At 40.1% G+C, this 23,910-nt stretch overlaps 1 long non-coding RNA gene across 2 annotated transcripts in view; it reads right to left on the reverse strand.

Moving 5' to 3' along the window:
- Positions 1–13,042, reverse strand: part of LOC133364041 (uncharacterized) — a 47,573-nt gene extending 34,531 nt beyond the window's left edge. Inside the window, exons 1-2 of one of the 2 annotated variants that reach the window (XR_009757819.1) lie at positions 12,954–13,009; positions 9,326–9,494 (exon numbers count right to left, since the gene is read on the reverse strand). This is a non-coding gene — a long non-coding RNA (uncharacterized LOC133364041). Of the gene's footprint in view, positions 1–9,325; positions 9,495–12,953 lie in introns of both variants that reach the window. The other variant, XR_009757818.1, reaches the window with a different exon arrangement.
- Between the last annotated feature and the right edge of the window lie 10,868 nt (positions 13,043–23,910).

The raw sequence follows: 23,910 nt of genomic DNA on the forward strand, positions 1-23,910 counted from the left end.
ACAACATCTGAAGGGCCACAGATTCTCCATCCCTGCTTTAGTCCAGCCTGTGTTGTTGTAGCTTCTTGTGGAAGATTTCAACCAAGCTCTATACAGAGGGAGTCTATGACACTGTATTGTGGAGAGCTTGGGATTCTTCAATGAGATGATCAAGAGCAGCAGGCAAGCTGTCCTGAAACACAGTATACCCCCCACTGCCAAGGTTCTCCTGCAATGTATAATCATAGGGGAATGTGCTCTAGAGTATAAGGTGATGGGACTTCTGCTCCAGAGATTTGGGTTTACCGATTCTGATGGTCAAATTAGGTGGCTGAGATGCTAGCAGAGACGTGTTTACTCGATGCATCAATTTCTCCCACATATAAAGTAAGGATGAGTGTACTTTTCTAGTGTAGAAAAGAGGTGCCAGACTTTTTCACATCTTATTTTTACTGTACTTGGTTGCTCCAGATACTTTTTTCTGTTTCCAACCTAGGAACACCCCCACTCCAACATCCCCCCCCACACACACAAATATGAATGGGGAGGAGATGTGAATGGTAGCCCCATCATGACTAATTCTGCCCTGACTCTTCTTAATTCTCTGTATGGTCACAAGACACCAATCATACCTGACAGAACATTTTACCATTCAGTTCCTTTATCCCTGAAAAACTTGAATAGTGGGGGGGGGATGTAAGAACCCTGATGGAATAGCCCTGCATCCTGTTTCTTAGTATGACCAGCCAGATACAAATGGGAGACCCACAAGCAGGGCTATATCCCTCTCCCACTCTTGTTCCCTAGCCACTGCTAATTGAGCTACCCTGCCTCTGAATGTGGATTCCACATATAATAGAATCATAGAAATGTAGAGTTGGAAGGGACCTATAAGGCCATTAAGTCTAACCCCCTGTTCAATACAGGAATCCACCTTAAAGCATACCCGACAGGTGGTTGTCCAGCTGTGTCTTGAATGCCTCCAGTGTCGGAGAGCCCACTACCTCTCTAGGTAATTGGTTCCATTGTCGTACTGCTCTAACAGTTAGGAAGTTTTTCCTAATGTTCAGCTGAAATCTGGCTTCCTGTAAGTTGAGCCCACTATTTGATTTTATTTGATTTTATTATTTGATTTATATCCCACCCTTCCTCCCAGTAGGAGCCCAGAACATTATTCTATGTCCTCTGGGATGACTGAGAAGAAATACTGGCCCTCTGTTTAACAATTTTTCAAGTACTTGAAGAGTGCTATTGTATCTCACCTCAGTCTTCTCTTCTCAAAGCTAAACATGCCCAGTTCTTTCAGTCTCTCCTCATAGAGCTTTGTTTCCAGTCCCCTAATCATCCTCATTGGCATCCTCTGGAGCTGTTCCAGTTTGTCTGCATCCTTCTTGAAGTGCGGAGACCAGAACTGGACACAGTACCAAATAGAATGTAACTAATTCTTCACTTTGGTTGGGAACTATACTTCTGTTAATGCAGCCTAAAACAGCATTTGCCTGTTTTGCAGCGACATTGCACTGTTGGTTCATATTCAATTTGTGATTATACAGCCACGAGAGTGGCTGTATACTATAGTCAGCGGGGATTTTTCACATTCCGCAATGTTAAATGGAAAGTATTGTGTTCCTTGCTAGTGCTTGAGGCAGGAAAGAGTTAACACTCCAAAACGACCGTTAATGCGGCCCCTCCCACGGAGTGCTAGTTCGCCGTCCGGCCAAGCTTAAAATATAAACTTATAGATATCTAAAAAACTGTGACAACATTAACTGTAATTATCAGGAAAACATACATTGTACATGTAAGTTGTAAAAATAACTGTACAGTCTCTACTCAGAGCGACTGCCAACTCCACTGAATGATACATGGGAGAGGAGTGATCATTGACTCCTCAGTGTCCACCCTTTTTATTATCATGTTTCCTGTCGTGTGTATCCCAGGGTGGGCCTTGGCGGTGTCCTGGCGCCCACTGAGAAACACCTTTCTGGTGAGTAAAATGGTTCCTTCTCCAGTGGGCACCAGGACACCCCCAAGTGGGATGTTCCAGAGCTGACGTATTGATTGGGTGGGTACAGAAATGCTCAATTATCACACAGGACCTGCTGAATAACTCGCCTCCCAAAGGCTGCTTCAGCTGAAGCATAAATATCTATTTTATAATGTTTAGTAAAAGTATTAGGGTTTGCCCAAGTGGCCGCCCTACATATTTCTTGAAGAGATGCATTTGTTGAATAAGCTGCAGTAGCAGCTGCAGCTCTAGTGGAATGAGCCATAATGCCTGAAGGCAATGGTAGGTTGAGAGAACTGCATGCTAAGGCAATGCAGCCCTTAATCCATCTCGCCAAAGTAGTGGAGGACACCTTTTTACCGAGAGTAGTTGGGTGGTAAGAAACAAAGAATCAGTTAGCCTTATTGGCCTAGTCCTATTTATATATACTTTAAGTGCTCTCCTCACATCCAGGAATGCCAAGCGTGTTCTAGAGGATGCTTTGGCGAAGGACAAAATGTTGGCAATACTATTTCCTGCTGACAGTGAAAGGCTGAATTAACTTTTGGAACGAAAGTAGAATCTGTTCTCAAAATGACTCTGTCAGTATGGAAGATACATAGATGTTTTGCCACCGAGAGAGCTGCAAATTGAGATACTCGTCTAGCTGATGTTATTGCTATGAGAAATAATACTTTGAAGGAAAGTATTCGTAACGTAGACGTTTTCAATGGTTCAAATGGTGGTTTGACCTTGTGAAGATTCCATGTTGGAAAAGGATGATGAACAGGTGGTGACAATAGTGAAGCCCCTCTTAGAAATTGTTTGATATAGGGATGAGCTCCCAGTGATGCATAAGAAGACTTAGACAGGACTGTTGACAACGCAGATGCTTGTCACCTCAAAGTATTGGGTCTCAACCCCTTCTTCAAACCAGCATTTAAAAAGGATAACACCTCTGCAAATCCTGACTTCCTAGGTGTAACATGATTCCTATTACACCATTTCAAAAAGGCCGCCCAGGTATACTGGTAGCTTCATATTGTGGACTGTCTTCTAGATGCCAATATTGTGGTTACCACTTCCGTGGGTAATCCAGCCCTCAGCAGTTTGCCCCGCTCAATTTCCATGCGGTTAAGCTCAACCATTGGAGATCGGGGTGACGAAGCAGTCCTTGTAGCAGCAAATGTGGTCAAAGAGGCCGACGCCATGGGGGCTCGACAGATAGGTTGACTAGCTCTGAGAACCATAGCCTCCTTGGCCAATCTGGTGCTAGTAGAACAACATTGGCCCTCTCCATCCTTACCTTTTTCATTACCCGAGATAGCAATGGAAAAGGAGGGAAGAGATACAGTGTCGCCTTTGGCCAAGGAGAATTTAGAGCATCTACACCCTCTGCTCTGAGAGATGGATAGCGAGTGTAATACCTCTTCAGTTGATGATTGACATCTGAAGCGAAAAGGTCCACATCCATCCTTCCGAACCTTCTGTATATCTGTTTGAACACATCTTTGTGAAACTGCCAGTCTCCCGGCAACATCTCCTGTCTGGTTAACCAGTCCGCTTGGACATTCTCTATTCCCTTTATATATCCCACTGTCAATGATTGTAGCATGTGCTCTGCCCAGGAAATTAGTAGAGATGCCTCCTGATGAAGAACCAGTGACTTCGTCCCTCCTTGACGATTTATGAACGCTTTCACACAGTTGTTGTCTGTTCTCAGCAGCACATGTTTTAGATGGAATAAAGGCAGAAAATGTTGCAGTGCCAACCGTGCTGCCCGAAGTTCGAGTAAGTTGATGCTTTGGTTTGATTCGTGAGGGGACCAAGAGCCCTGCAGGATTTGACCTCTGCAGTGAGCTCCCCACCCCTGGAGACTCGCATCTGATGTGACAGTCTCCCGTGGTGGGTCCTTTAAGGAAAGTCCTCTGCGTAGATTGCCATCCTTTTTCCACCAATGAAGAGCGGTTCTCAGTCGCAGTGTCAGAGGAAGCTGGAGATGCATGTAATGTGCTATCTGCCACTGGTATGGTAACAGTGTCAATTGTAGAGGACGAACATGAAATCTGACCCATGGCGTAACTTGGATAGAGGAAACAAGCAAGACTAACACCAGTGCTAAGACCATCAAGTCCTCTGCAGGCTTCGCTAACAATGGTTGAACAGCCAACTTTTATCTTTGGAACTCCATCTTCCGAAAGAGAAATTGTCTCCAGTTCCATATCTATTATTGCTCCCAAATGCTGTAAACGTAGTTGAGGGAACAAATGACTCTTGGGGATGTTGACTAAGAATCCATGATCGTGGAGAACTGCTAGTATGGTGTGAATGTCCTGATAAGCTGACTGTGCTGTGTGTGAACGAATCAGAATGTCGTCTAAATATGGGTAAAGATTCAACCCATGTTGATGGAGATGCGCGACAAAGGTCACCACATTCTGAGGCTTCCCATAAGCTCATTCAAAACAAAGCCTTACAAAACTTATAGTTCTGAACTCAGAAACGCTTCCTTAACAACCCTGTCAATTTTCATGGCGATACACAAAACAGTCAGAGAGAATCGAGAGTTCAAAGTCTAAAAAGAGAGAAAAAAACTCAGAGCCCTTTTGGACTTTTTTCTGCCAGAGTTCTCATAATCTGTTGAAATTCATTAAAAATCAGCCATGTTCACAGAGTACCTGTAATCCTAATACTGACCTTCATCTACTGCAGTTTAAAAGTTAAAAAAATGCCTGGTTGATTTTTAATTAATTTAAGAAATTTTGGCTGGAAGCCTATTATAACGCAGGGCATGCTCAGTAAGGACCAACTGTCAGTGTTCTAAAAGCCTCACAGCTGCTGGGCTTGGCTAATCAGAGGGCCACACCCACACCAGACTTGATTTCACTTGAGACAGTCATGGCTTCCCTCAAAGAATCCTGGGAAGTGTAGTTTGTGAAGGGTGCTGAGAGGAGACTCCTATTCCCCTGAGAGAATGGTTAACAGTCAGCCACTCTGATTGAAGGTCTGTGAGAGAAACAGGGCATCTCCTAGCAACTCTCAGCACCCTTAACTAACTTCACTTCCCAGGATTCTTTGAGAGAAGCCATGATTGGCTTTGAGCCATGGCTTTGAGAGAAGCCATGATAAATTGTTTTAAATTGTTTTTAAAAGATGTGTTTTTAAATTTGTATATTTGTTTTTAGTTATTGTAAACCGCCCAGAGAGCTTGGGCTATGGGGCGGTATATAAATACACTAAATAAATAGATAAATAAATAATGATTGTCCAAAGTGTAATAGAGGCCTGGTGTGGATGTGGCCAGGGACAGCTTTGTTTTAAATTTGGGTGGGAGGTAGGGTTGCCAGGTTCAGGGCCTGATCCTGATCCTATATCTTTAGGAGAAGAGAAAGTCAGCCAAGTGCCGGGGTTCTTGAAACATTGTAATGGGAAAAACCACAAGGTAGAATTCTCCCTTCCCCCTGCCCAACTGTGAAAGATACAGAAGACGTCTTGGTTGGCAGGCCCAGCCTGGTCAGTTTTACCTATCCTAATCATGATTGCATAGGAGTATATCCGATTCAACTCAATAATCATACAAATGATCAAACTTGCCTTTTCCCTCCTTCCCCTTTCCTCTCCCTTTCTCCTCCCCTCCTCCTTCTTCTGCCTTCCCTGCCCACTCCATCCCTCCATCCCTCCCCCCCAGTCAGTTTTACCTATCCTAAGCATGATTGCACAGGAGTAAATCCCACTGAACTCAATAAACATGCAAACGGCCACATCTGTCCTTCTTCTCCCCTCCCCCTCCTGCCTGCTACCATCCCAGTCCTCCCCTCTGCCTTTCCACCCCTCCCTCCTCCCCCTCCTCCCTTCCCCATCCCCTGTGGTCAGTTTCACCTATCGTAAGCATGATTGCCTGGTGTGTGTGTGTAAATCCCACTGAACTCAATAAGTATGCAAATGATCAATCCATTCTCAGCAAACTTGCACAGGATCCCATTTCTTACCTCCTGGATTAAAAAGCAGGGAAATTCACTAATAGGCAAAAAACCTTGCGGTTTAAGAATGTACCTACAGCTCACAGATATTTCTACCAAACTTTAAAAAGCAGGGAAATTGGGCAGCTATAGTGAATGCACCAGGGGAACAGGAGACCTGAACTCCTCTCTGAGATATTGTACTGCCCTACAAAGTTGTCAAAATGCAAACACAATTTGGGTTGGTCTTTCACAGTCCAATCCACTTGCCTCAGAGGCACATGTTACCAAATTCTTCCAAGCTACACAGCAAGTGGATTGGACTGTGAAAGACCAACCCAAATTGTGTTTGCATTTTGACAACTTTGTAGGGCAGTACAATATCTCAGAGAGGAGTTCAGGTCTCCTGCTCCCCTGGTGCATTCACTATAGCTGCCCAATTTCCCTGCTTTTTAAAGTTTGGTAGAAATATCTGTGGGCTATAGGTACATTCTTAAACCGCAAGGTTTTTTGCTTATTAGTGAATCAACATCAAATCCAAGATCCTTCTTGCATGTAGTATTGCTGAGCTATGTATCACCCATCTTATAACGGTACATTTGGTTTCTTTTTCCTGGGTGCAGAACTTTGCCCTTACCCCTATTAAATTGCATTCTGTTGCTTTCAGCCCAATGATCCAGCCTATCAAGATCACTTTGAATTTTGTTACTGTCCTCCAGGGTATTTGCTATTCCTCCCAATTTTGTATCATCTGCAAGTTTAATAAGCATTCCCTGCACTTCCTCATCCAAGTAATGAATAAAAATGTTGAATTATATCATGGCGATTACCTGTTATCATTCATTAATTTGCCTAATTCCCTTTTAGCCAGAAGGCATATGAAACCAAAGTGGCAGTAATATAAAAAGTATTTTCCCCACCTGCTTTTTTCAGTATATTGATTGCTATCAATATGCCAAGCTCTCCCTGGTTACTTGAATTTTTTTTTTCAAAAACAAATCATACTTAACTCTGTACAGCATTTGTTCTTTAAAATCAATTACACTTTTTTCTGCTTTTAATTGCAAATTCAGTAGGACTTAACCCAATGGGACTTTCTTTGGAGAAGATGTGCATTAAATTGTGCACCAAAAGACTCAGTCCTAATTTTGTTAACAAAATTTTGAGTTTTTGAGAAAGATCTAAAGCAGAGGTGGTGAATCCATGGCCTGGATCTGGATCACAGTTCCATAGCCTGGATTTACTCCTTGAAGCTTCTTCTGGTGGTCTACCATTCCTTTGCCAAAATCAGACATTTCTTATCTTGGAGAAGTTCCTCTTTTCTCTCTCCATTGCTAGGTCTTAGAGGCTCAGGAAACAAGAAAGAGAGATATTTCTTTGTTCCTGAGCTCCACAACCTTCTTGCAATGGCGCCATGCCAGACAGAAAAGAGGCCGTTTTCCAAAGTAAGGGTAGGGCTTGTCTGCTCTTTAAGAAGAGAGTTTCTCATTCCCAAGTTTATCCATAAACAGGCTTAAACTCACACCAATTAAAACTTTATCGTTGCTATAGTGAAAATATTCTTTACTTGTCTCAGAACTGCTCTGGATAATGAGTACAGTTTTTAAAAAGCAATGGAAGAAACTTCATGATTATGCTAATATTTTTATCTTTTAACAAGTGCTTGTGAACATTTGCATTTAATGTGGCTCATTTCATTTTCTTCCCTCTATTGTTTGGTAGAAGTCCAAGTTTCTGTATACGCAAGGAATATCAATTGGGACAATATCTGACAATAACCATCCTTGTGTTTCCAACCTACTCTTTCTGGCCACAGTATAATGCTTTGCAATTGCTGGCGATAGACCATTTCTAGTTTGCCCAAGAACCTGCCAAATGCATTAAAAAGATCTTGCAAAACAGTGTTAACAGGAGTGGATTTGAACACTACAGCGTTTTGAACACAGTACCTTGTTTTGTTTTACTCTGCAGATGGCATTAATACAAGGCCATCCTTTTTTGGGGGGGGCAGAGTACAGGTCCAGTCTGTTCTTCATTAAAAGGCAGTAATGTGACGGGCAAATTCCACATGTATGGAGATTGTCCTTTATGTGTTTTTCCCTTTCTGCATTTTATGGGGGTGCGAAATGGGCAATGCAAGCAAAGTAAGAAGTGCAAAGAATAAAAAACGTAGAAGCAAATTGAGCTTGCATTACAGACCTATAGATGCATCTTTCTGGCTGCTGATAGAAATCCACACACCCTACCATAACTGAGTGTTCAAGTCTTTTGAAGAGGCAGAAGAACTTCCACCCCATGAGTGTTTTTGCTTGCTCTCTGCTAGGATGTGGCTGTTTTATTTTTTAAGGAAATTATCTTTTACTAAGTTTGGTAGATGATGATATTGAAAATGATTATTTATTTCATTTGTTGGTCACCTCCTACCCAGCGGTATCTAGGCAACTTACAACAGATTTAAAAACATGCAATATAAAACAGATTTAAAAACATACAATATTACACTAATTTAAAAGCATGCACTATAAAAACATAAACCCAAAATGAAAGAAGCTAACTAAGATAGCACATATCAAGGGCCAAAGGCCTGAGTGAAAAAGAAGGTCTTTGCCTGGCACTTAAAGATGGATAAAGAAGGCGCCAGGCATGCTTCCCTTGAGAGAGCATTCCACAGCCGGGGAACCATCACCGAAAAGGCCCATTCTTGCATTGCCAGCCTCTGAGCCTCCCATGCAGGCTGAAATGGTCCAATGTGAAAATGGCCCATTTTCAGAATTTCTGATTGCTAAAGGAGCATTCATAATTGAGTACCCTGGCATGAGGAATGGCTTGGGCCTGGCATGATGCAGGAATTGACAAATATACTAGTTTCAAAACTTTCTAGTAAGCCAATCATCAACATAGCAGATTTCTGCTTTCTAGGTTATATGGAAATATCCTAACAAGTACTTAGGGAGTGAGGCCCAAGAAGATTTCCAGTTAAAAGCTGGCAATGCCAGCAAACACCAGCTTGCCACTGTTTGGCTCAAAAGTTTCCATTATGTCTAAAAATTAGCTGGCAAGGTCTAACTAGTTAGAACAGAACACATTTGCAGTTTTCAGTGACAAAGTTAGCTGGCAAGGTCTAGCAAGTTAAGACAGAACACATTTGTAGTTTTCAGTGACACCCACTAATGTGATGCAAAAGAGAGTGCTCTAGCCCTCTATATGCTAGCCTAGGAACCGTTGTGCTCACTAAAATATGTTTCTTAATTCAGTTAGTACTATGCCAAAAAAATCTCATTTTCTTTTAGACCATTCTCTATCACATAAAAATTGCATTTGAAAATTTCCAAGGGGGAGAGAAAATTTTGGTGAAATTCTCATGGATGAGGATGTAGGGCTTTTGATGTGGTTAACTTACTTTTGAGGTGACAATGGTGTTTGTGAGTGTCTTTTCCTTCGTTCTTCAAATCATGCCACCTTCCTGGATGTCTGCACTTCAATCAAAATCAACATCAAAGGGGAAGATGTCATGAGGAAACTCCTCCTACGGAGCTTTTTCAGATCAGGGAGTGTTGGAGAAATGTTTACTAGAAAAAGAGACATACACCATCTCCAGTCTCCTCACAATGATAAGGTAAGCTCAAAACCCTCAACCACCAAAATTCTAAATGAATTCTGAAGCACCCTGAGAATGAGGTGGAAAATTGAGCCTTTTTTGCCAAGATTATTTATTTATTTATGAAATTTTTATATACTGCTCTCTCATACAATAGAGCCAGTGCAGTATTATTTATTATTTATTCTATTTTATTTTATTTATATACTGCCCTAAGCCCAGAGGCTCTCTGGTATAATGGTTAGTGCATTTGACCGAGACCTGGGAGACCAGGATTCAAATTCTTGCTTGCCCATGGGTGATCTTGGGCCAGTCACAATCTCTCAGCCAAATCTACCTCACAGGGTTGATAGGATAAAATGAAGAGGGAGGAGAACTGTGTATGCCACTTTGAGCTCCTTGGGGAAAAGTAATAACAGATAAAATAAAATATCAGTTATTCCTCCAGGTCCCCGCAGGAAGGAAAGAGCAGGTAAGTGGTTGTTCATCCGTTCTCCTTTCTCACCTCCTCCCTCTTACCTTCTGAAAAGCCTGGTCAAGTCAGCAAACTGGCCACAGTCCAGTGCACCATATCACTTTCCTGCCCCTTTGGTTTCCATTTCTGGTACAGATGGGAACAATGAGGATGCAACTTGTCTTACATATAATAAAAATGTACGAGTGTCATCATAAAGCCCCCACTGGAGGATTTGTAGTACTTCATCAGAATCCTGGATTTGCATAACGTCAGGGCAGGGTTGGGAAACGAAAGACAAGGCAGGTTGCACAAAACAGTGGTGATGGTATGGGAGAGAAAAGGGACAGACACTGACTGGGGGAAAGTGGTGGTTTAAAACAATGGTAGAGGTCTGCATAGATTTTGGAAGGGAGGAACAGGTTGAGGGTTGTTGTTTCTAAAACAATGTTTCAATAAGAAGAAATAGCAGAGATGGCTACAATGCAGAAGCTAACAAAACAGAACCTTTCCCAACTCCCTTCTCACTATACTCAAACCTTGTTTTAAATCATGATTTTTCTCTCAGTGTCTCCCCCTGTTCACTCTACTCAAACCTCTGCCATTGTTTAAAACCATCATTTTGCTCTCTGTGTCCCTCAGTCCAGTTACGAGGTGCAAGGCCCAGAACTATAACTCCCACCCTACACTCCCCCCTTTTGTATCACTGGCTATGCATTTCTGAGGTATTGTGTGAAGGACAACAAGGCCATTTTGGAAGCAACAAAAATAACTAAGAGAAACTGAAATAAATGTTATCTTCTCCTTGGCAGATTTCCCTCATGCACAGAAGAATCATTCCATTGTTCAAAAAGTAGCCTGAGTTTCTCAGGATCAGCAAGAAACTTATATGCACAGAGAGAGAGACACACAAAATCACCTCATACCCAGACTCCTCCTGTGTAGGGAGGGTGAGAGAGAAAAAATATTTTAAAAAGAGGCTTGAATCTAGAAAGGGGGGCGAATGGCAATCTGAGCTCCAACACATGTAACAATGCTTTCAATGCAGGACTGCAGGAACAGAACCAGGAAGGGAGTTTGAGCCTCGGCCCAAGCATTGAGGCAAACAGATTCCTTCCTGATTGTAGCTCAGAGCTCTTACACATCACTCCAGCTGTATTCAGCTGCACACTCCTGGGCCTAGGATAGGTAATCTCTCCTACCTGTCACTCTTTATAGTAATAGGGTCCTTTGATCTCTTTAGTTTAAAGTTATGAATGAGTTAGGATATTAATGATTAAGCTGCCACACACCCAGTAATTTTGTAATGCTATTCTTCTCTTTCTCTCCATAAAATTAAGCTTTGCTTTATTTTGGTTTGGACCTGCATTGCTTGGGTTATACATACACCATTTAGGCACACTTCAGGGCAAAGCACTTGTTTTATCCCTAGCAAAAGATCCCCCTCCTATCAAAGAGGTGTGTTTCATGAGAAATGTGGGTGACAAGTTCACACACTCAGGTTCCCAAGAGCGCATGTCATAACAGAGTGGTGGAGAATGCGGGCAGCATGGGTTGCAGGAAATAAAGTAACGTGTAAACAGTCCCACAATCCAGGGAAACAGGTAGCCAAGTTCTGAATATGTCTGGAATGTGTGTGATTTCTTTTTCCTTTACCTTCAACAGGAGGAGAAAGGAGACCTGGGTTCAATAACTCAAGCAGCAATCACAGCAACTTTTCCCCCTCCCACCAAGATACAGTAACATATATCATCATGATGGGTGTGCAAAGGGGGCTGCATAAGAAGAGGGAGGAGGAGGAAATGGAAATGTGTGCAAGGGGGAGTTGAGAAAATGAAGGGGAGATGGTAAGGAAAGGGGGTGAAGGTGTAAATGGGGTGGGTGTGCAAAAGGGGCTGCAAAATTGGAGACCAAGGGAGGCATGGAAATGGGGGGTCTGTGTGCAAGGGGAATTGAAAAAAGAAGAAAGGAGGAAGTAAGAAAAGGGTGTGAAAGTGATAGTGGGGCTGCAGAATAGAAGAGAGGGTAGGAGGCAGAGCTTGGAAAAGTTACTTTTTTGAACTACAACTCCCATCAGCCCAATCCAGTGGTCATGCTGGCTGGGGCTGATGGGAGTTGTAGTTTAAAAAAATGGCAACCTAAGCTACAGCAGCTGTATCTTCATGCTCCTCCAGCTTTCTAATTTACATGTGAGTTTAAGCTTTGTGCTTTTAATTTTTAACTGACATCAACTTCAAACCAGAGACTTCTCATTTATAACGTTCATAATTCACAGAGATAACCTTGAGTCACGAACTTTAATTGACCCGAGGTTTCATTTTACGTTGGCTTTGAGAACTACTACAAACAGCTAAGGATAAGTGGAACTAATATATCAACATTCTTTAACCCACTCCCAATGGACTTATAATTGAGGATAAATGTCCTTGTGGAAAACAAGAAAGTAGGAAAGAAGATAAGACTGAAAAGTTCAACTGGCAATTACTGCTACTCAATATCTAGAGCTTAAAGAAACAACTATAATAACTCTAACAAACCTACCCTTCAAATTAATATTAATGTTTTTAGCAATGGACAATTACCACTTGGAAGTCATAATGTGTTTAGCTTGATGATCATTCCAGTTAAAGACCAGATGAGATTACAGTTTAAAGAACTGGAAACAAAATATGGTTCTAATGAGAACAGCCTACAAAAATTTGGGTATTTCACCCAACGAAGAACTTCCTTCAGTTCATGCAAACAATGCAAAGAACCCTAAGCAAACACAACTAAAAATAACTCAATTTTATAATATAAAGGAGACATCAAAGCAAGAGACAGAACCCAATTGTAATGCTCAGTTAGAGACAGATAATGATATAAATGACTGGACATTAAGTAACATAGACCTTTTGCTAGGTAAAGCTCCTGAAAACTCAACATTAAATCTTGCACAAGAGCTACATGCAATAGAAGCTATAAAGAATTCCTTACATTTAGAAGAAGACAAGCAGAAAGTAGATCCATGGGATGAGATCTCATACAGCTCCATGCCTCCATTGGAATCCTCTTTAAATGAAGCTTCAGCCGAGTTGATAAATTTAAAGGAACAACACCCACCATCACTTTTCGAGGAAGCTATGCCGGAGTCAAATCTACTGGATGAAGCTCTATATACCTCAAATGCGCATGCCGCTCCAATAGAACAAGATGAGATCTTTAGCCTCATTTTAAGGGGTAGCCCCCCTAATTCAGGATATCTAGACATTTCACAGACTTCTTCGTGCAAAGATATAATTTTGAACAAAGCATGGAGCTCTGCAGTAACCCAATCTTTAACTCAGATCTCAAACTTTGTTGCCGAATCCATCTCATTACTTACCACACTAACAAATTGTATAATGAAACAAGAAAATAACAAATGTGGGAATAATGAAAACCCTGATACTGCAACGCAATCATCGCAAACTACGCCCATGGATGTCAAATACCATTCTAAGAAAGGTTCCAAAACTAAACAACCTCATCAAGTCCACTGTAAGCAATGTAGCAAAAGAAAACCTCAAACTAAATCCAAATCACAAATGAACGTTCGAAAGCTTTTTAAACTGATAGATCCTCCATCTCAGCAATCTGAGACAAAAAGAAGAAAAAAGCGAAAGAGAAGAAATAAGAAATCTAAAGTTCCCGAGCAGCCAATCCAACTAACTACGAGAACAAATTATTCTGTTAGATGTCCCTACACCTGAAACAGAGCCTTTAGAAGACAAAATGCAACAATTATTAACGTTCACCTCACAAAGGAACTCAAAAGAAAACTATGAAATTAAAGAAAATAAAAATTCAATACATTCAATAATGAATTTAGTCTTAAATAAAAATAAATGGGCATTTATAAATTTTCCAAAACTTAAGGGTGTTCTAAATCTAAATGAACGCAAGCAGCATTTCTGTGCAATAATGAAAAGATTTCTCCATATTAATCTCACATTTGATGAAATTACAGATATTAAGTATCTATTCTATAACTATGTAAATTCCAGAGCAATAATTTCGTTCTCGGAATCTAATATATCTAATTTAATATATGAGAAAAGATTACAACTTTTAGAGCATGCAATTTGGACTACGAGAGTGTTTGAAAACCACGCTTCTCCTCTACGACTTTATATAGAACCTGATTCCTCTCGGCCCCCGCGATCTCCGTACAAGAAACATCTAGATTCAATGCAAAAATCACCTGAATATTTGGCACACGAGAGACTAATAACGCAAACCAAACATACAGATGATCAAGCAGTAACTGATACAAATCAGATAACAAATTTAATAAAGAACCAATTCTACTTACCCGAAGAATTGCTCCTTATAGATTCATACAGCGAACTTGACCGGAAGTCTCTACTTGAGATTCTTAGCAGACTAAAAAAAATAATTTCAACCCTGGAAAACAAAAGAGATTTTGGTAGCCAACACTCATTACTAAACCCTTCAGTAGAGTCAACTTTTCAAACTAATTCAGTACTACCAGAACAAAAAAGAGACAATCGGTATGAAACTCATATGCCAAGATCATCTAAGACAACTACACTGACTCAAGTATCCCTGCAACCGAATCATTTAACATCTTCAGATACCTGACTTAACAATAGTCCATCAATGAATAAATTAAAAATAGTATCCTGGAACATTGCGGGGTGGAAAACCAAGATAAATGATGAATACATAAGGAACTTCTTGTGTAAATATGACTTTATCTTACTACAGGAAACCTGGGCAGTGGAAGAAATCAGTCTAGAAGGTTACACATCTTATTTTAGGCCTGCATCTATGAATGACAAGGGTGGCCGCCCAAGTGGAGGCCTTATTATTTACATTGCAACCTCATTGAGAGTCAAGATCATAAGGCAACACATGCTAAATAAATTGGCGTTAGCAATTGTTTTAAAATTTCCAAATTTTTCTTTAATAATAGTCAATGTTTATCTCACTCCATCTTGAGATAAAAAACGGCTAAAAGCCAACTAGAGTTATTAGAACTCGAATTAATTAATTTGACCTCAATTTATCCCGAAATGTTGATGATTATAGCTGGCGATTTTAACGCCAGGTTAGGATCATCTGATTTATCTCTTTATGCTAAACACCATCAGCACTTCCAACCTTTGAAATTGAACATAAGATTCCACCTAGACAATCAAAGGATGATCGAATAAATTATGCTGGGTTCTGCCTAATGACCTTGACTACCAAACTAAATCTTGTTTTATTAAACGGCCATTCAAATGGTGACACAGAAGGTGAACTTACTTATTTTTCTGTCAGAGGCTCTTCCACGATAGATCTAGTTTTTGTATCTGAAGAATTATTTCATTTAGTTGGAAATTACCGAATTATGAACCGCCCTGAGAGTGACCACTCTCCTATATCTTTCCTACTAAATTATAACGATAATTATATACATCTAAGACAAAATACATTTCCAGATGGAAAAGTGGACATTCGTGCTGAGAAGATCAGATGGCGGCCAAGGATAGAAAAAGTTATAACAGACAGCTTAAATACCCCTGAATTACAGGCTATAAGGGCTCTCTTTTTACCTCCTACCTCCTTGTCTGAACCACTTCAAGATTTCCAAAAATTGATGGGAATAATACAAACAACTATTCAACAAAATCGAAACGTTAAAACAAATGGGTTTGCCCATAAATCTAAACCATGGTTCGACAAGGAGTGTAGAGACTCACGTAAAGATTTAGTGGATCTATACTATAGATATGAAAAAAGTAGATCCCTGACTCTCCTCCAAACATATTGCGAAGCAAAAAAGAAATATAAACGCTTAATAAAGAAGAAAAAAAATAGAAACTGCAGAAATATGGCAGCAAATATTAAAAGCTGTCAAATTGAAAAATTCTAATGTTTTTTGGAGTTTAATCGCCCATCATTGGCCAAAGTCTAGCCCCAAAATAAACTGTGTAATTCCATCCACAGAGTGGGAGAGTTACTTTCTAAGTTTTTACCAAGCTAATGCCGATACGCCAGTTCCGAATCAATATCCTCTAAGTGGGATCCCTTCTTGGTCTCCTGTAGCTGAAGATGAGATCTTAAAGCTCATAGCACAATTAAGATCAAATAAAGCCCCCGGACCCGACAATATCCCCTCTGAGGTTTTTAAAACAAACGCAAAATGGTGGGCACCCATCTTGGCGGCCCTTTTCACATACATTGACTTTTCAATGAAGATATCCTCGGACTGGGGTGCTGCAATAGTTATCCCAATCTATAAGAAAGGTCCACAAACCAATCCGGCCAATTACAGGCCAATAAGCCTGCTTAATATTATAAGTAAATTATACACAGCTCACCTTTACTCTAAGCTGACTACATGGATAGATCAAAATGATATATTAGCCCCCGAACAGGCAGGTTTCCATCCTAACCGATCAGTATTAGATCAAGCTTTGATTCTACACCATCTAGTACAAAAATATGCTAACAGGCCAGATGGAGCACTATACACTGCATTCATTGACCTAAAGAATGCTTTCGATTCAGTGGACAGAGCTAGACTGTGGATAAAACTAGATAATTTAAAGATAGATAAGAGACTGCTAATATTGCTTCAAGAACTCCATCATAACACCTCTCTCCAAGTAAGAACTAACAATAAGGGATACCTCACAAACCCAATTCCAACATTTAAAGGTCTTAAACAGGGTTGCTTTTTGGCACCCTTACTGTTTAACATCTACATCAATGATGTAGTATCTAAATTAGCCCCCATATCCTCACATTCACCAATCTTAGCAGAGACACAGAGAAACATCCTTCTTTATGCAGATGATATGGTTTTAATTTCAAAGACCCCAATAGGCTTAAAATGGCTAATGTCACAACTATCTTCATACTGCTCGTCGGAGATGTTGAATATAAACTATCAAAAGACTAAAATAATGGCATTAACAAAAAAAAGATCTATGCACCGTTGGGTAATTAATGGTAACACTATTGAACAGATTAATTCCTTTAAATATCTAGGAATAACCTTTCAAACATCAGGAAGTTTCCAGCTTCATAATAAACTTGCGATGACCAATGCAAAGAAAACATCGAAAGCATTAACAACCTTCTTCTATACTAAAGGAAGACAATCCATCATACCAGCATTGAAAATTTTCAATGCAAAAATCATCCCGCAGCTTACTTTTGGGTCCCAAGTGGATTCCAATGATAATTTATCTGACCTAGAAACAGTCCAGAATAATTTCTTAAGAACAATTATGGCGGTCCCAAAATGTGTTCCCAACTGTGTATTAAGGCTGGAGTTGGGTGTGCAAACCATCGCATCTAAAGTATGGTGGTCCAGGATCAACATGTGGCTAAAATTAATATTTGAACCGACAGGTTTAGCTCCCCTTATTTTAAAGGACAATTGTAAATCGATCTGGGCAAATGACATATTAAACAGAGTACAAAAACTTGGCTTCTCCTCTATTCAAGCAATTAATGATTTAGGCCTAGCAGCCGCCCAATCTAATATTAGACAGTGCCTAAGTGATATTGACGTTCAACAACAGTTAATGCTAATAAAAAACATAGATGTAACTTAAGCTTCTTAAAACCAATGCTGTATATATCGGACCTCACAATTCCGAAATACCGGAAGGCATTTACTAAAATGCTATTTAATGTCCTACCCTCATTGTTGTTAGACGGAAGATATAATAATACTCCCTATCAGGAGCGTCTCTGCCCATGTGGATCCAGAGAAATTGAGACGAATGCACACGTTTTATTGCGATGTCCATTCTATCACTCCCAAAGATCATATATAATTCTTCCTCTCATAGACTCCAAATCGCCCAGATCCGAAGCCCTTTGGCTAAATTACCTATTAGACGATCACTTACCTGAACGCACTTGGGCTGTGGCCAAGTATTCCTTAGCTGTAATAAATCAAAGAAAAGATATTCAAAATAAATCTGTCTAGTTTTAAATTTTGTAAGATTTTAAAAGAATTATAATTTTATGATAAAGATATTAATAGTTAATTAAATGTGCTTGTCGTTTTATTAAGAACAATAAGTCTGCTCGAAGAAACTTACTTTTTATAAGATCATCCAATTTTATTTTAAATTTTGTTAATATTTACTGCTGATAAATAATACATGTATATGCATTTATATTGTATTATGTTAGTTTAAATATATTTTGTTATGATTGGTCTTGGGACCGTAATAAAGGATGATGATGATGATGTTAGTTTAAAAAAGTAACTTTTCCAAGCTCTGGTAGGAGGCATGGAAATGATAGTCTGTGCAAAGGTGAATTGAGAAAAGGAAGGAGAAAGGAGGAAAGGGGATGAAGGTAAAATGGGGGTGCAAAGGATCAAAAAAGGAGGATGTTTGAGGCATGGGAATAGGGGTGATGTAAAAATTGGGGTATGAAAGGGGATGCAGAATAGGAGGGGAAAGCAGATTCATAATTGGGTGAAAGGTGAAAAGGCTGCTTAGTAGTTGGGGCTCTCCAGATGTTGTTGGTCTCCAACTCCCCTCAGCCCCAGCCAGCATAGTCCAGTTACATTTGGAGAGCCACAGGTTCCCCAGCCCTGCTATTAGACTGGCTATTAGACTGGCGATCATTTCTTTCTTGATGGTATAGAACCGTAATTTTCCTATACCCTCATATCCATTAAAAACAACATTGGTTTTCTTAAAAGTTTTTGAACATCACTTAATATTTCTATGGTGTTCACTACCCTTAAAAAGCGCAGTAAATATAAAACAATTCACCTAAGATCCATCCTAGTTAGTACCAACTGAATTTGTTTCCCTCTTGCCCCCTTCAGGCATCAACAGTGACATCATACTGGAAGGTTATGGCTTCAGCTTAAGAATTCAGGATTTACTTTTGAACTCATTTACATATTTTTTCTTCATGGTAAACATTCATCTATTTTTCATAATTTTTCATAATTTTTACTAATGTGTTTTGCCTATTTTTCATACTAAAAATTATGTAATGGACCAAATAATTCAGTTTACATTATGCCATTTTTATTATCAATGCCATCTTTCCTGTTGTATTTTCATACACCTCATCCCACCATGTTGTCTGCTGGAAAATATGGGGATATAACATAGGCTTCTTAAAATGAGTATCTGCAGTGTGGGAGACCTCAGGCATATATATTCTGTTTGCTCAATTAACCCTACCTGTGGGTGGTAGTTGGAGAAATGGCCTTTAGGGTTAATGATTAAATTTAATGAAGTGTCAGAGAAGTAAAATCATTTGGGACCTGACTGAGTGAAGGGTGTTTGTATCTGTGTCCTTGAATGTGGAATTTTATTGATTTTGAAGGAATGGAATAAAATCAGGCCCAGGAATCACAGATGGTCAAAATTTCATTTTTCAGGCAGTAAGAGGAATGGGCCTGGGATAGTTCTTGGAAATACAGAATGCAATATTTAGAGGTGTTTTATAGACTTAACCGGAAGAGTTCTGATGGCAATCCATTTGGAAATAGGGAAGAAGCTAGGAACTGAGACTCTAAAATGTGTAAGGTGACAAATTTATCTCACAGTGGGAATCATGACATCTCTACAATATTAATCTGCCTCCTCACAGTCAGCTGTATATTGTAAGGCTAAGTTGAAAGTTCTCAAGCATGAACTAGTGTGGGTTTTTGTGGGGGATTTCCCCCCTCCCAGGATGCCCTGGATACAGCATTGTTCTGGGGCTAGGAATGGGTGAGAATTTCAATTCAGTTCTCATCTGAAGCCAAATCTATTAAACTGATAATTTCTGAAACAATATGAGAACCAAAAAACAGCCCTCCTTCGAAATTCACATTTATTTGAACTTTGCAATGCAGTTTTGCCAACCAGACAATGTTTACAAAAATGCGTATGCTAAGGGAAAGTGTGCATAACAATGAATATATGAGTGGAAATAACATACAAAAATGCATATGACGAGAAATGGCTTTCAAAAATGTGCACATTAGTCAAAACTGCCAACAAAAATGTGGCTATTAGGAGAAATTTGCACTACAATGCTGCAGAATGTTTTTATTAAAAAATTCACAAATTGTTGCAGAAATGTGGAGAACTGAATTTAAGATTAGAAAAATGAGAAACGGAGAAAACCAAAATTGGCAGAAAGGAGCAGCACCACCGAATGCAGGTGCAAGGAGCTAATATACAGTTAAAATACAATATAAAAGCCACTGTGCCATCAAAGGTAAGTCTCCCAAACATTTCCCTTAAAAATTGCCAAAGTGTTTCTCTGTTTCTCTACCTATGAAAGAGGGAGTGAATTGGGGTAGACATTGTCACATAGACCTATACGTTCTCCAGGCAACCTCCTTACATTTGTGTTGAGTTCCTTGCATTTTATGTAACTGCTAGCCAAAATACTTTTTCACTACATTTCAACACTATTCCCATTGTTGCCTGTTCTCCAACTATCAGTAAGTGTCAGTGTGGTGCAGTGGATAGAGCAGAGGTTGGAAAGAAAAAAATGTCCTCCAGATGCTGCAGGACTACAATGCCCACCATTCCTGACCATTGCTGGCTTAGATTAGTGGGAATTGGGTCCAGCAACATTCTGGCTGCCCCAGGGAAGAGTGTATGGCTGAGGAAGGGAAGGAAGGAAGGCACTAGCAAAGGAAGAAAGGAGAGAGGACACTTCAGATGTACTGTTATATTTTGAATCTTAAGAATTGTATGCCTTTTCCCTAGTAATTCCGTGTCCAGAATTTCAAATGTGCCCATCGGCCCAAAAACTTTAGTGATCCCTATGATCAAAACCAAATAAAATGTAAGAAGCAACCATTACATTAAAAAAAAGACCAACTAAAATGCAGTATTGCACCACTCCAGTTTGGAGTGCCACTGCCACAGGATAAGCTTGGAGTACCACCAGATAAACCAAGTAAGCCTTGGTTACAGCAGAGGGTATCTATCAAGAGGAGTCTTTATTCAAGGATGCTGAAACCTGGAGCCAGTTCTGTTCAGTATCTGAACCTGAAAAACCCTAACATTTGTTTCCTATTGAAGCAATCCTGTTTTCAAAAAGGGGAATGGCTAGCTGGAAGTACACTGTGATGACAGGCTTCAGCATAATAGCTTCTCTTAAAACAGGAATGCGAAACTCATAACCCACCAGACATTGTTAGACAACAATTATCATCCCTGACCATTGGCTTTTGCTGGCTGGTGCTGATGAGAGTTGGAGTCCAACAACATCTGGAGGGCACCATCCCTTACTTAAAGAAAATGAGAAAGGATTACTAAATCCAGAGAAATTTCCTCAGCATTTGCTGATTGATTGTTTGCTGCATTGATGAGAAGCCTTTCTACCAACATACTCAAGACAATGTAAATATGAAGATGACAGCCCTCCCATGTTGCTTGTTCCTAACGTCCTATAATAAGAAGTACTCTGGCTCGGAAGAAGATGTCATTTAGCTGTCATGTCAAATGGTCACAGAAAGCTGTCCTCCAAGAATTTGTCTGATCCCTGTTAAAGTCATCTGTGCTAATGGCCATCATTACATCTTGCAATAGTGAATTCCACCATTTTATTATATGTTTGTTGCATCACAAGTTCTAGTATTATAGGAAAGGCAGAAAAACCTGTCTATCCATTCTTTCCTCACCACTTATAATTTTATTAATCTCTAGCAAACATCCTCTAAACCATCTTTTTTCCTAAACTAAATATAGCCCTAAATCCTTTAGCCTTTCCTTTCACATTTGTTCCAGTGTAAACCCCATAGATGACTGATCATGGGAAAATTGTAATTGCCAAAATGTGCCTCCCTCTCCTCTGTAGTCCATATCCTATACATGGGATAGGGAGCCTGTGGCTCTCCAGATGTTACTGGACTGCAGCTCTTATAATCCCTGATCACTGTTCATGCTGGCTGGGCCTGATGTGAGTTAGTCTAACAACATATAGAGGACAATAGGTTCCTCTTCCCTGTCCTACACTGTTTGCTTGAGCTTCCTTTCAGAGCACTGGAGTCTCCCTCACTTATTCCACTCTGGGCATCCTCTGGTCCCCAATATGGCCAATCTTCATCTGGAATTTGGCAGACTAAGGTAAACAAGGGCTGACTTCCCCTTTCATCTGTCTTTTGTATTTCTTGTTTAAAGTTTAGAGCTAAAATGAAAGCACATGAGATCAATTGTGAGCTCTTGTCGATTATGTCATTATGTATGCAGCTGCCTCCATAATTAAATACCTTCAAAAACAGCCTTGAGGGAGAAACATGTGAGGATAATAGGCAAGGAGAACGCAAGTTTTATGAATGTCACTGTAACCTTTATATTTTCAATTCATTCAACAGAGTGGCATTTGTTCAAAAAGAATATATTTAGTACCTGTAGGTGGGCTGGACAAAATAAGACAAGTTTCATAGAAGAAAGCCCAAATATTCTTCCAATTGGTATTCTAATTCTAAAACCTCTTGAAAACATACACAAATCCATCCATATTTATCCAATTGTATGGGGCAGGAAGTGGTCTGCTGTGTCTGTCCTTCTGCCATCCATGTATGCAGGCTCTGTTTTACAGGATGGATGTACACACAGAGGTCTGGAACAGGGCCAGCAGGTATGCTCCCACTCACCTCTTCATGCAGCCATCTGTACAAAGATGAATTCATGAACAGGTGCCCTCTCTTCTGGCAAACTCAATATTTTAAAAAAGCAACTCCTCTTAACCACCTTCAGCATTTTCTGCAGAACCAGGGATACCTGCAATAACATGTACTCATTTTTGCATGTACAGTCTATGTGGTGTGAAGATATTGAGAGGGCCATACCTACTACACACAGTAAATATTTTACCCCATTTTAATATCAAGGTCTCAAGATAGTTTATATTTTATTATTTTAAAATGGCTTGGATCCTAAGTTGCTCTTCTGTTAGCAAAACAGGGAGAACGCAAAATGGTTCAGCCAACTCAAGTCACCATGATAGTAATTGTTTACAATCTGAGATGTTTATTTGCTTATGCATTCAATAATTAGGCCACATCATATCAGCAAAAACGGGTTTCCAACTCTGTGCCTGCTGCTAAATAACGTTACTGCAGGGCTAGAAGGGCATTTTCATGGAAGAGGTGGTGGGTGGAAGGCTCTGTTCAACCCATCCCCTCCCTGCTTCTCTCCTAGGTGTTCTTGCTAGTTTTTCCACTTTGGAACCAAGACCAATTTGCCACATGTATTTGTGTGTGTGTGAGAGAGAGGGAGATGGCCAGGTTGTTGAGTGGGGCAGCCCAATCAGTGTGTCACCAATCTTGAAAAGCACTGCACTAGCTGCCAGTGAGCTACTGGGCCCAATTCAAGATGTTAGCACTAATGCCCTAAACGTCTTTGAGCCCAAATACCTAAATATTGCCTCCTTCAGCATCAACAATTTCAGGCCTTACAATCAGCACGGGAGGCCCTGTTAGTGGTGCTGCCACTGGGTGCTGCCCAATTGGCCCTGATCCTTGATGGCCTTCTTGAGCAGTCATTTCCCACTAATGGAATTATCTCCAATGAGGTGTGTCTGTCTCCCCTCATGATTAACATTTGGGTAGAATTTAAAAACATTTCTGTCAGTCATTTGATGGCTGAAAGATGTTGCTTCTGGCAAGTTTGAAATTATTAGTTGTGAAGAAATTTGGTTTGTTTTTAAATGTCTTTTTAAAAATGTATTGTTTTATTATTTTGTTCATCCTGGGCTCCTTTGAGCAGAAGGGTGCAATAAAAATCTGATGATGGTGGTGGTGGTGACTTTGATTTCTCATTATTCATTAAATTCAGGATTAGCATCCATGCCTGTTGATTAGGGTTGCCAGGTCCATGGCCTGAGACTGATCCTGTATCTTTAGGAGAAGAGAAGGTCAGCCAAGTGCAGGTGTTCTTGCAACTCTGTAATGGGAAAAACCACA

Source organism: Rhineura floridana, chromosome 9 (genome assembly GCF_030035675.1).
Source record: "Rhineura floridana isolate rRhiFlo1 chromosome 9, rRhiFlo1.hap2, whole genome shotgun sequence".
In the NCBI taxonomy this organism is placed as follows: domain Eukaryota; kingdom Metazoa; phylum Chordata; class Lepidosauria; order Squamata; family Rhineuridae; genus Rhineura; species Rhineura floridana.